Below are 14,928 nucleotides of genomic sequence, written 5' to 3'. Positions count from 1 at the left end.
CTAAAATGAAAAATGTAGAGTCCTGAGCTTTGAGCTTGAGCCAATCATTTGTCTTCATCATCTTGAAGGGGTCCCACATCCTCTATTCCATGCCACTCCACTGTTGGACTTATCTGAAATAGGCTAGATGAAAGTATTAGCCCAATAAGAGATATGTTGACATTAATTACCAAAATCACCCAGGGAGCACTTGTGCTTTCAATAGCGTCGGTTTCAGGGTCTGCGGGGCCACTAGGTGGGGACAACCCACCTTGGCACGCCAGGAGGGGGCGTGCCCTCGTGGGTTATGCCCACCCAGGTGCCCCCTCCGGTGGATCTTGGCTCCATAAATTCTTATTTATTGTATAAAAGTCCTCGCAAAGTTTCATTCCATTCCCAGAACTTTCATTTCTGCACAAAACAACACCATGGTAGTTCTACTGAAAACAAGGTCAGTCCGGGGTTAGTTTCCTTCAAATCATGCAAATTAGAGTCCAAAATAAGAGGAAAAGCGTTAGGAAAAGTTGAAACATTGGAGACGTATCAACTCCCCCAAGCTTAAAACTTTGCTTGTCCTCAAGAAATTTAGTTGATAAACTGAAACTGAAAAATAAAAACTTTTTCGAAATCTTTTGCTCTTGTTTGCATAAATGTGCTTAAACGACACCCAGGTTTTCAGCCAACTTTATAACTAACCATGCTGACAATAACTCTTAAAAATTATATTAACTCATATCAATAACATAATCAGCTAGCGAGCAATAATAAAATATCTCAAACGGCAACATGTTGTCAAAACAACCATGATATAATATGACAATAGTGGTATCTCGCTAGCCCTTTCTGAGACCGCAAAACATAAATGCAGAGCACCTCGAAAGTCCAAGCAGTGACTAAACATTGTAATTGATGGTAGAAAAGATCCAGTCATGTTGCACCCAACATTAGCTACACACAATGCATAAGTCATGATAAGCTTTTAATGTTTGCAGTTTGGGACTAGGCATCCCTATTACTGCCCTTTTCTGGTGCAATGCCGAGTGAATAAACCCTCGACCTGAGAATAACCCGCTTAGCATGGAAGATACCGACCACCTCCTGTCGTTCCATGAACGATCCACGCACACAAAAGGGTATTTATTAGAAGTTTTTAGAGGTGGCACATGCAAATTTACTTAGGACGGTAGGGTAATACCGCATATAGGTAGGTATGGTGGACTCATCTGGAATAACTTTTGGTTTCAAGGTTTTTGATGTACAAGCAGAATTCCCACTTAGTACAGGCGAAGGCTAGCAAATATATTAAGAAGCGGCCAGCTAGAGAGCAACGACGGTCATGAACATACATTATGCATAAGTAACATTGGACACTAGCATGAGTAGGATATGAACAACATGAACATAAATATCATAGAAGCTATGTTTGTTTTGATTCAACTACATGCATGAACATGTGCCAAGTCAAGCCACTCGAACATTCAGAGGAGCATACCATATCATCATACTACATCACAGTCATTTTAATGCAATGCTGATATCCAAGATATATCATTATCCACTCCTAGCTAATTATGCATGGCATGAGAAACTATAATCTCTAATTGTCATTGCAAACATGTTTAATCATATTGGGATGAATCATGGATACTAGGTTAAACATATTTACACAAACAGAACAAGTCGAGTTCATACCTGTTTCTCTCTACCATGGCCAGTTCATCGAATATCATCATTATTGTCTTTCACTTGCATGAACGAATGATGTGAAAATAATAATAGTGCAAGAGTGCCATGGACTAAGCTGGAATCTGCAAACATTTTATTCAATAGGAGAAGACAAGGTAAAATGGGCTCTTTATTAGATCAACAGTTATTCATATGAGAGCCACTCAACATTTTCATTGTGGTCTTCTCCTCGGTACAACTCGAATAAAAAGAAATGAAATTCAGAGAAACACATTGAAATATTTTTGGAGTATTTGGTTTTCTTTAACAAGCAAATAAAAGGGAAAAGCAAGAACGAGAAAAAACTATTTACACGGGAAAGGTCCCAACAAGCAAAAGAAGAACAACGAAATCTTTTTGGGTTTTCTATTTAGTATTACAACTAAGCATGCATAGAAAGTAAATTATCTATAACTAATTCTTTTGGTTTTTCTAAGACTTTTGAAACACACAAGAAGAAAGAAAGAAAATAAATTAAGCACATATGATACAATGAAAAGGTGTGAACACCGACAACTGGAATGAAATGTGTGAACATGGATGTAATGTCGGTGAGAAACACTACTCCCCCAAGCTTAGGCTTTTGTCCTAACTTTGTAATCAATCAGTAGCCTCGATAGTAGATGGGGCACTGAGGTGCAGACATCCACTGATCCCACTACTGAGGATCTTCCTCCTCCTCTGCAACCTGGTCGTACTAGTAGGCGATGATGCTCGCAGGCATAATCCTATATTCGCCCTGGCAACAGGATCAAACAAAATAGGAGCAGGCAATGGAATAATATCATGAGTTTCAATGCTGAAAACCAAGTTATAAGGAATAGGTATGTCAGGGTAATCTCGTGCAATGAAATGCTGGTGTTCCATGGCTGCACGGTCTAGGTAAACCTTGGTCAGAGGGTAATCATGAAGTCGTATCTCAACCTCGAGGTGAGCCGCCAAATGAGTAGCGAAAATCCCACCATGTATTTTACCTTTGGACCTATTAATGTGGAGGCGACGTGCCACAATAGCTCCCAAGCTATAAGTGTTGTCGCCCTCTAATTCATGACGCAAAACATCAAGGTTTGGTGAGTTGAGTACACCCACCTTCTCTCTAGCAAGCAAGTATTTTGCAATGTAAAGAGCAAAGTAATGAACAACAGGAAAATGCAAGCCAACGGCAGTGATAGCTGACACCCCTCTCTCATCTCCCACCGTCAAGGTGAAGGAAATATGCAATAGAGGCAATAATAAAGTTGTTATTTACATTTCCTTATATCATGATAAATATCTATTATTCATGCTAGAATTGTATTAACTGGAAACTTAGTACATGTGTGAATACATAGACAAAACAGAGTGTCCCTAGTATGCCTCTACTTGACTAGTTCATTCATCAAAGATGGTTAAGTTTTCTAACTATGGACATGTATTGTCATTTGATGAACGGGATCACATCATTAGAAGAATGATGTGATGGACAAGACCCATCCGTTAGCTTAACATAATGATCGTTTACTTTTATTGTTATTGCTTTCTTCGTGACTTATACATGTTCCTCTGACCATGAGATTATGCAACTCCCGAATACCGGAGGAACACCTTGTGTGCTATCAAATGTCACAACGTAACTGGGTGATTATAAAGATGCTCTACAGGTGTATCCGAAGTTGTTTGTTGAGTTGGCATAGATCGAAATTAGGATTTGTCACTCTGTGTATCAGAGAGGTATCTCTAGGCCCTCTCGATAATGCACATCACTATAAGCCTTGCAAGCAATGTGATTAATGAGTTACTTGCGGGATGATGCATTAAGAGTAAAGGGACTTGCCGGTAACGAGATTGAACTAGGTATGATGATACCAACGATCGAATCTCGGGCAAGTAACATACCGATGACAAAGGGCACAACGTATGTTGTTATGAGTTTTGACCGATAAAGATCTTCATAGAATATGTAGGAGCCAATATGAGCATCCAGGTTCCATTGACCGAAGATATGTCTCGATCATGTCTACATAGTTCTCGAACCCGTAGGGTCCGCACGCTTAACGTTCGATGACAATTTCTATTTTGATTTATGTGATTTGATGACCAAAGTTTGTTCGGAGTTCGGGATGAGATCATGGACATGGAAAGGAGTCTCGAAATGGTCGAGAGGTAAAGATTCATATATTGGAAGGCTATATTCGGACATCAGAAAGGTTCCGAATGATTCAGGTATTTTTGGGAGTACCCGGGAGTTATTGGAATTCTCCGGGAGAAGTAATGGGCCTTATTGGGCCATACGGGAAAAGAGGAGGCAGGCCAAGGGGAGGTGGCGCCCCCCCCCCCCGATAGGTCCAAATTATACTAGGGGAAGGGGGCGGCGCGCCCCGCCCCCTTGCCTTTTCCTACTCCCTCTCGCTTTCCCTCTTTCCTTCTCTCCTACTCCGAAAAGGAAAGGGATTCCTACTAGGACTTGGAAGTCCTAGTAGGAGTCCATACTCTTGGCACGCCCCTAGGGGGCTGGCCTCTCTCCCTGCCTCCTTTATATACGTGGGCAGGGGGCACCCCAAAGGCACACCAAGTATTCTCTTAGCCGTGTGCGGCGCCCCCCTCCACAGTTACACACCTCTGTCATATCGTCGTAGTGCTTAGGTGAAGCCCTGCACCGGTAACTTCATCATCACCGTCACCACGCCATCGTGCTAACGGAACTCCCTCATCCTCAACTGGATCAAGAGCTCGAGGGACATCATCGAGCTGAACATGTGTTGAACATGGAGCTGCCGTACATTCGGTACTTGGATCGGTTGCATTGCAAAGACGTTTGACTACATCAACCGCGTTACTAAACGCTTACGCTTTCGGTCTACTGGGGTACGTGGACACACTCTCCCCTCTCGTTGCTATGCATCTCCTAGATAGATCTTTCTTGATTGTAGGAATGTTTTTTTTGAAATACTGCGTTGCCCAACAGTGGCATCAGAGCCAGGTCTATGCGTAGATGTTATATGCATGAGTAGAACACAATGAGTTGTGGGTGATAATAGTCATATTGCTTACCAACAACGTCCTACTTTGATTTGGCGGTATTGTTGGATGAAGCGGCCCAGACCGACATTACATGACCGCGTTCATGAGACTGGTTCTACCGACGTGCTTTGCACACAGGTGGCTGGCGGGTGTCTGTTTCTCCAAATTTAATTGAATCGAGTTTGACTACGCCCGGTGCTTGTTGAAGGTTAAAACAGCACACTTGATGAAAAATCGTTGTGGTTTTGATGCGTAGGTAAGAACGGTTCTTGCTAGAAGCCAGTTGCAGCCACGTAAAACTTGCAACAACAAAGTAGAGGCCGTATAACTTGTTTTTGCAGGGCCTGTTGTGATGTGATATGGTCAATACGTGATGAGATATAAATTGTTGTATGAGATGATCATGTTTTGTAGAAGTTATCATCAACTGGCAGGAGCCTTATGGTTGTCGCTTTATTGTATGAAATGCAATCGCCATGTAATTGCTTTACTTTATCACTAAGCGGCTGCGATAGTCGTAGAAGCACACTACAAAAAATACACTTCCATGATGATACGTGTTTGTCACAGTAGGTCGCGTTTTCTGTCATGCATGTACATCCATGATGATTTTATGACAGAATCAAGATAGTCATACCTGTGCTGTCATAGAAGTGTTCCATGACATTACCAAAATTATCATCATGGAAGTGTCCACTTCCATGATGATAAATCGCGCATCACAGAAGTGATTTCGTCAAGGGTGACCGGCACGTGGCATCCACCGTAACGGAATGCCGTTAAGCTATCGGGTCGGGTTTTGGATCCGATAACCCGTTAACAGCCCCGACCAATGGGGATTTTCCACGTGTAAAATCATCATTGGCTGGAGGAAACACGTGTCGGCTCATCGCTGTGACAGATGTCATCCACTCATTGGACAGAAGGCGCCTATGATACGTCGACACGTGGCCCGACCCAACATAGGCCCATTCCTGTGAAAAGGCCGACCCGTTTGACTTGGTTAAAAGGTGGCGGGCCGGCCCATGGAAAGCCTATTAACGGCCTGTTCGCATATAGCCCATTTACAGCCCGCTAACCCAAGGCCCGTTACGCCCTATTCGAATTAGGCCCAGTAGCGTCATCTGGGCCATCCAATAGGATTCTAGCCCGTTTTCATTTCTAGCCCATGTATGGCCCATGACGTCTTTCGGCCCATATGAGGCCCTATGTAACTCTTGGCCTATTAACGGCCTGTGGTGAAACTGGCCCGTAATGAACAGTGTATCAGTTTACACCCATTAACGGCCCGTGGTGAAACTGGCCCATAAAGAATAGTGTATCACTTTATACCCATGAACGACCCGTTATTCCGTTGGGCCGTTTCCAACCCATGTTATCTTTCGGCCTTCTCAGAGCCCATTTATTCTTGGGCTATTTTCCAGCATTCGTTTACTTACGGCCCATTACTGTCATTTTCTGCTTGTGGGCCAAATTCAGCCTGTGGTTATAGTCGGCCCATTTGTGGTCCATTAATACGTTGGGCATTTTCATAGCGTCATCAAATACGGCCTATTAACGATGGCCCGTTATGGTCGGCCCATGAACGGACGATTCCAACTCTAGCCCGTTTACGGCCAGAATGCGGTCTATTTGGCCCATGTTTGGCCAATCGATCATACGGCCCGTATAAGGCCCATTGATGATACGGCCCGTAGAAGGTCCATTGTTTCTACGGCCCGTAGAAGGCCCAGTGTTTCTACGGCCCGTAGAAGGCCCACTATTTCTACGGCCCGTAGAAGGCCCATTGTTTCTACGGCTCGTAGGAGGCCCAGTGTCACTACAGTAAATATTAGCCCATGGTTATTGTGGCCTAGTTTTAAAAAATAGGTCATTGCATCCACTAGCAAACCGCAGAAAAAGAACTGCACTGACTACAAGCAAACAAATAAACAAGACAACAAGGAAATAAATAAGCAAGCAACTTACACTAGGCTATCACGGCTATTACACATATTACATCCACTGGGCATCAAAGTTCGCCACCAGTGCAAATATAGGGAACACAGCAGCATATAAACGCCGCAGCAAAACAAGTCCAGAACTGAAACCACTTCAGAAGAGCTCAAGAAACAATATCCTGGGTACCCATAATGCTGACAAGATGGTTAGCAAGCTTATTAACTTTCTCTTGTTTGGCGCTTAAGTCCTCCAGCGCTTGCCGTTGCACTAGAAAGTATGCATCTGAATTCTGCAGGGACTTCCTCAGTCCTTCGGCTTCTTGTCGCATAACATCTGATCGATGTCTTTCAACTTTAAGTTGACACTCAAGAAGCCGAACTGATTCAGGCAACGAGTTCGAAGAGCTGGTGCCAGAAGTGGTAGCCAGTAACTCGAACACTACATCAAGACAGGACTTTGGAGTTGTCTCAGTGTCTTCAATATAGTTTTTATCAACTTTCTTGGAGACCAACATGGATGTCTCACTATCTTGAACCTTATCTGCATTACTTCCTTTACAATTGCATAATAGGGTACTCTTCTCCAATATTTTATCCGCGTTCTAAAAGAGAAACAAACAAACACATCTCAGGTTTACAATGTAGTATATGAAAATCATTTTGGTAAACCAGTTCAGTAGTAAGGTGGACAGGATAACAACATGAAACAAACATATATCTATGTAGTATGGTCACTGTATGGTCTATATCATTCTAGTTTATGTTGCCAAATCAAGATAGATACAGTTCGAATCATATCCATTTAAGACAAAGCAGCATAGACAGAATATAAGTGTGGGAAACTACACAGCAATAACAATACTTGTAATGTGCATGGCATGAGAACATAACTGTTTATTCAATTGAAACTGAAATCAACATAGAGCAAGTTACAACAGCAAACAGCCAAACATGTTGAAGAAACAAGTTTAAAACATACCTTTTGCACCATTGGATTTTCAATTGCAAGAGCAAAGTAGTATGAACCATAGCTACGGAACCTGACCTGAGAACAATTCTTCTTCTGCTTTAAGCGTTGACTTCGGGTTTGGAGTGGTGGTCCTCGTGATTTGGGCACTGCAGTTGCCTTACTAACTGCTCGTGTTTGGGTGCTCTGTGGTGGAGACGGTGCTGTGTCAACGGGAACTGGGTGTCTATCTGCTAGGGTTGGGGTTAGAAGGGGTGTAGCTGGTTCTCTGTCCAACTGGGTAGGGGTACAATCTGCATGAGTGTGGGTTATGTGTGGTGGGGCTGGTTCGTGGGCAAGTACAACCATGGTTCTATCTGCATCGATAGGTAGCACGATCTTTTCTGAAGACCATGTTTTTACTCCCACAGATACTGCCATCACTCCCTCCAATTGAAATGGTTGATAAACAAGAAAAGTAATTGAATGTACAGACATTGTAAGATAGACAGGTGCAATGGATACTAGGGAAGAAAACTGGGCATGAAATAATTCACATTTATGTTTTCTAAGAAAACAGAATAGCAGGACATAATTTCACATATATGATGGCTAATTAAACATGATAGCATGACACAATTTCACATGTATGATGGCTAACTAAATAGGATAGAATGACATACTTCAAAATATGATGACTATGTAAATAGGATGACATGATATAACTATACGATGTGTCTATTAAAGTGGTTGGCATGCCATAAATCACAAACATGCCGTCGATGGAAACATGATGGCATGATATAATTCATGGATAGAATGAAATAATTTAAAATATGATGACTATGTAAACATGATGAGATGATATAACTATATTATGTCTTTAGAAAATGGGTTGGCATGCCATAATTCAGATACATGTTGTCTATGTAAACATCATGGCATGACATAATTCAAATATATGATTTATATACTAAGGAAGTGGCAGAGAGCAATCGCATATATGATGTGTCAACTAAGGAGATGGCATTCAATATTGTGTATATGATGTAAAAACTAAGCATTGCAATACAACATATGCATTATATGAGTAATATAACCCTGCCAAGTTTGAGCATACACCTCAGGGGGATAATAGGACTGGTCATCTGCCTCTGAATCCTCCTCTAAAGAGCTATCTATAACCAGCAAGATATCTGCTTCAGCGGGTAGCATTGTCTGCTCTGAAGACCTTGTTTTCACTCCAGATTTCTCCATCACCAATTCAAATGGCTGATGCACAGGAAGAACAGTTAAATATAAACATTGTCGACAAAAGCAATGAGAAATACAAAAAAGGATGGCATGATATAATTCACATATATGACGCTTTCCTAAACAGCATGGCATTGCATAATTCACATACATAATGCCTTGCAACAAGATAACATTGCATAATTCACATATATAATGTCTTGCAACAATATGGCATTGCATAATTCACATATATGGTAATTAGACACTAAAGAGGTGGCATTCAAACAAAGCATGTCTAAACTAAGCAAATGACATAGTAATGCAAGATATCGTACGCACGATATGAGCAACATAACCCTGACAAGTTAGGGCATGCACCTCGAGGGGGGGGGAATATGACTGGTCATCTGTCTCTGAATCCTCCTCCGAGGAGCTATCGGTAACCAGCAAGACATGCGCTTCGTCGGATAGCATTGTCTGCTCTGAAGACCTTGTTTCCACTCCAGATTTTTCCATGACCGTGCCGAATGGCTGATGCACAGGAAGAGTAATTGAATGTACTAAAATTGTTGACAAATTTAACACGTAATAAAAAATGATGGCATGATATAATTCACATATAAGATGACTGGCTAACCGGGGTGGCATTGCAAAATTCACATATATGATGCCTGGCTAGACAAGATGGCATTGCATGATTCACATATACAATAATGAAACTAAACAGATGGCATTGACACAAAGCATGTATAACTAAGCAGATGACATCTTTAATGTATACAGTAAGCAATGCAAGGCACCATATGCATGATATTACCAACATCAGCATGCCAAGTTAGAGCGAAGACCTCATGGGGTAAATAGGAGTGGTATTCTCCTTCTGAATCCCCCTCAGAACAGTTATCTTCCTCTTGATTATGATCCGAAATGGGTGGAGGGGGGCTGCCTTTGCGCCCACCATGGAACGACGTCTGCATGAAATTTTATTGCCACGCAAGGCTCGTCTCTTTTGCTCTACATGATCAGTTCCATTGTGTACAATAACTAGCATGCATAGGAATAAAACATAGTGAGATTATGTAAGGAGTGCATGCACAAATCCACACTGATGGTAGCAAACTGTGGATAGACCCAAAACCAATGATAGTAGGCAGATAATAGCTTTAGTTAAAAAATACAGATAATGGCTCCTTTAATGTTTGTTTGCACCCAACATGAAACTCATAGTAGACACCAGAGATTAACCAGATAGTAGACAGATAGTACTGATTGCTGCCCCAATATGTACCCCACAACCATTTAAAAACTCAAGTTTCAGCATTAGTTTGGACCTGACTCGGAGTCTAATAGGTGAACACGACGATAATGTAGCATGTCATCATATTAAGCGACACATAACGTAAGCAGTCATGGAAGAGTGCGACCTCTCTTGCGGACCCATGTAGTCCTCAAGGTCATCTGCTCAGTTGATGATGGTAATGCAGTTGTCGTGGCTGCCGACAGCGGGGAAGAAGATCTGAGGCGGCGACAGACAGTCTGGAGAGCAGATCCCTGCTGTGGTGAACCCTTCCGTCGTTGGAGCAGCTGAGCTGGGGTGGAACACAACGCTGCAGGAGCAGGACAAACAACACAAGGTTTTCTTTGACACATATCTGTAACAGAAGTAATTGAGTAAGGTCTTGCTTGAATTTGAGGATTCTAGCAATGCAGGGATAGGAAATAGACAGGAATAGGATAGGAATGCACGTGCAACATAGAGAATTTAAAAACACAGGATTTCTGCCAATCTGGGTGTTTGATTCACAACAATTGGAAGATCATAGGATGCAAAAAAGCCGGTGAGATTAAGTCAAACCACAAGAAAATGTACAGTTATAATGCTATTATGCTACTAATTCTTAGTCTTGTGCTTGATGAATAGGAATATTAAAAGGAGGAGAAGTGGAAATTAGAATTCCTACGGTTTTTCTTTCAAGGAGACACTAAAGGAACAAATCCTACAGTTTTCCTTTGCTCAATTCCTTTGCACCAAATTGATGAAAAGTAGTACCATAAGAAACTTTCCAATTCCGATGTTCTTCATTCACTTTTCATTTCAAGCACTGGCGATTCTAGTAGGCAGGCTTGAGCAAGGAAAATCCTACACTAAAAAAATGTTTTTGTGCTACTTCTATTACTTTGGACCCATGCCACTGCCATACTAGCTCAACTCCCAGGCCCATCGACAAATGCACAGCTCAAACACGCAGAGATAAATAATGATGGCGTTCAAGAGAGTCCATCATGGATAGCTAAGTTTCCTGGTACCTCACTGCTTGTCATATAGTAGGATAAAATAATCGTATTTCCCATTACTACGAGTGCTCAGTGGACAATATATATAACATGTAGAGTAAAAAAGAGATGCAACAAGTGTATAACCTCTTTGGTGAAGCCATGTCGATCTCAGCGTGATTGGGTTGGCCGGTGAGGATGCTTCGGCTGACTTGGCTGTCGGAGGAGGGGAAGAAGATCTTAGGTGTCTGGAGATGGAGCCCGAGTTACTGCTCCACTGTGATGGAGGGTTTCATCGTTTGAGCAGCTCCGGTGAGTTGTACGACGCCGAGGCTGAAGCAGGACAAGAGAGACAACAAACAACGTTAACTTGAGTGGAATTCTAATAGCATCTCCAATACATGACGTAAAATACATAACCACAAAGTGCTAGATGTAAAATACATCAGCCGCTCATCTCAGAACTTAACTGTCGAAACTGAACTTAACTGTCGAAACTGAACTTAACTGTCAAAACTGAATTTTGCTGTCGAAACTGAATGCACTAGCAAGGTGAGGCTACACCTCGGTCGACTGACTTTTTCATCTCTGGTCAGTCGATTTTGCAGCTGTTGGATATGAAATCAAGGGCCTGCGGTTCATCTTTGACCTCCACCCCCCTGAGCCGCCAGCCAGCACCGGCCAAATAGCAGCCCCCCACCGGCCGCGCGCCACCCCGCCCGCCCCGAAAACACTCCCCACCGCCAGTCTGCCGCCGCCCCGGCCATCCCTCTAGGCCCCCCCGTGCCGAGATTTTTCTCCGGCGATCCCAACGCCACCGCCCCGCCAATGCCCCGCCACCGCCGGTGACCACCACCCCCATCCTGAACCTAAGATAGATAGCGGGGTACCTCTCCGGCGAGCCCCCCTCCCCGCTGCGGCTGGTTCTTCCTTCAACCCGGCGAGCCCTCTCCCACCCCCTGAAAATCGACTAACCCAAAAGTCGATTCAGTCAACTGAAGTGTAGCTAAATCGGAGCAGCATCGCAAGCAAGAGCAAGAGCAGCAGCGCGAGCAAGAGCAATAGCAAGAGCATACCAGGCAAGGGACCGAGAGCAAGAGCAAAGCAGCAACGCGAGCGAGAGCTATAGCAGCAGCAGCTCCTACTGATGCGGACGTCGCCACCGAGGGAGCAATGCCCTTGAGGAAGTGGTCGCCGACACCGCCGTGGATGGAGCCGCGACGTGTCGGCTCGGGACCGAGCGCCGGCAGCACCGTGAGATCGAATCAAGAAGAAAATGCGGCGATTAGTGTACAACCTCTTTGGTGGCGCCGATTAGGCCGCATCTTCATCCGAGGAAACGGTGATGATGATGCTCTTCCGGTGGTCCGGGTGAAGACGGCGGTGTGGGAATGGAGGTGGCACGAAAGACGAGGGGAACGTCGGGGCGGGGTGGCTGAACCGGCGGGACGATGAGATCGACGACGGATCCTCATCCGGTACGGTGGATGAGGGACGTCGAGGTGTTGTTGTGGATGACGTCGTCGGGGAAGAGGCTCCGGCTGGGTGGCGGATGGAGCAGGGTGTGGGGTTTCGTCACGGGTTTTCGCGGCCTCGGTGTACGAATGGGTGGGCGGATGGGATGAAAGTGGGGAACCATGGCTTAGAGACGCGCTTGTCTGAAATGTAGGGTAAGTTACGAAAGTACCCCCACCGATTTAAGGTGGTTCTTTCGGTTCAGGGGTACCACGGGCATTTCGCGTGTTGGGATTTCACAGGAGGTGGGAGTTTTCGCGCGCGTTGTAATTTCGGAATAGCAAGGCGCGGGTTGAGATGGAGGGAGTTGTCGGAGCACATCGAGACAAAGATATATCTTAAATATTTCGGGCTAACAAGGCGCGGGTTGAAGAGGCGGGAGTTTCGTAGCACGATAGACAGAGACGCTAGCTTGAATTTTCAGCATAACAAGGCGTGGCTTGAAATTTCGGAAGAACAAGCTTAACGTGTACCAAAAAAAGACAATTTGCACCTCAACACGCACAGCACACACACAAACACCATTTAGACTAGAGTAAGGTACACATGCATTGCACGCATGAGATTTGGCAACCAAATTATGAATAAATACCACATTATAGCATGCAAGCTTTGAGTCATATATGCATGATGTAGATGTTCGTTTAATTCTTATAGTTCATTTCATTCAAAATCATCTAGTTTTTATAAGAAAGCTAATCTATTTTAAGATTCATGGAATTGTGCGTCGTAAGACATAAAGTAAAAACAAATAATGCAAATCATGTAGAAAAACATTTGGGCAATTCTGATACGGAAGATTCTAGAACAAATAAGAAGTGCTTGTGTTTTGATGTTTGTGCATTATGCTTAAGTTCAACCATGGAGTCTTCTAGATTATACATGTGGCGAAATCTAGTGGAATCTAGATGATATCCAACGGCCAGTAGTGCTCAAATTTGCCATCTTTGGACCATCGGATTCGCCTCATCCAACGACCATCTTTCAAAGTTAAACTTACCCGCACACAATATAAAAAAATATAAAATATAATATATATAGGGGTATAGATATAGATATGTGATGCGAAAGCTGCCCATCATCTCCAATTAGAATAGTGTGTCCATGGATGGATGAAACGTAGCCAAATGATGTCTGCCATCGGTATCTCAAATTCAAATCAGTCTGACCCTATTCAATGTGTATACATTACAACATGCTCGTTTCCAAACCACACCGCACAGATCTCCATTATATTCATGCATGCATGGGTTTCAAACATCAGGATCTCTTATTCAAATATTTGAATTCAACTTTACATTGATTATGACCTCACCTATTCTTTTACACCCACACAGTAGTCTTCTCTTTATAATTGTACCACTAACTTTCTCTCATGCATGCATGCACACACACTACCAGTCGGCATTATCCATTGCACGCATGCAATCTTTTTCTTCAGGTCGGTCTCCCATGAAGGCACACACCCATACACATCCCCCTCTCCATCATATCGGGCATTCTTTATCTATCACGCGTGCATGCACAATGGTCGATGTTCCTCTATGTATGTGTGTATATAGCTAGGTCTTTCATAGTTTTCCACACAAACCGATCAATTGATATATCCAGTGAGGTCTCACCCTCTTTCCCACGTCCACATCGATCAATCTATACCTCTCTATATAGGATTAACATATATAGCTAATACACCCACATTAATTATATATCCAACGTCCCCCTCTCATCATCCATGCCTTCCGCTTCATCTCTCAGATGCGTGCACAATGGCGAAGACAGGGGGCAGTAAGGGCCTGCCCCCTCCCCCCTAACATCACTATATATCAAGGCTAATATGAATGTGATCATTAGACAATTGCTGCTAAAAATGGTTTCAGTTAATGAATTGACCCTCCTCATAAAGGATTAGCAATGCTTGGCCCCCTAGCTCATTTATTTTTCATGGCTCCGCCATTGCGCGCAACAGCGCACGTGTTCACCCCCTCTCTCTAAATATCGATCTCGCACTTGTGCATTCCTTCATAGTCTCCCTCCACTCGGCCCCTCGCACCATCTTCTAGCCCCCCACCGGATTTTGCCACATGTACAATCTAGCAGACTCCATGGTTGAACTTAAGCATAATGCACAAACCTCAAAACAACAATGGTTCTCTTTTGTTCTAGAATCTTCCGTATCATAACTGCCCAAACTTTTTTTCTAGTTGAATTGCCATTATTTGTTTTTACTTTATGCTTTACAATGCACAATTCCATGAATCATAAAATAGTTTAAGGGCTTCTTTGATTCAAAGGATTCTCAAAGGAATTTTGGAG

The sequence above is a fragment of the Triticum urartu genome, chromosome 7 (assembly GCF_003073215.2).
Source record: "Triticum urartu cultivar G1812 chromosome 7, Tu2.1, whole genome shotgun sequence".
NCBI classification, from domain to species: domain Eukaryota; kingdom Viridiplantae; phylum Streptophyta; class Magnoliopsida; order Poales; family Poaceae; genus Triticum; species Triticum urartu.
The sequence above is the reverse complement of the archived record's forward strand: the minus strand, read 5'-3'. Positions refer to the sequence as shown.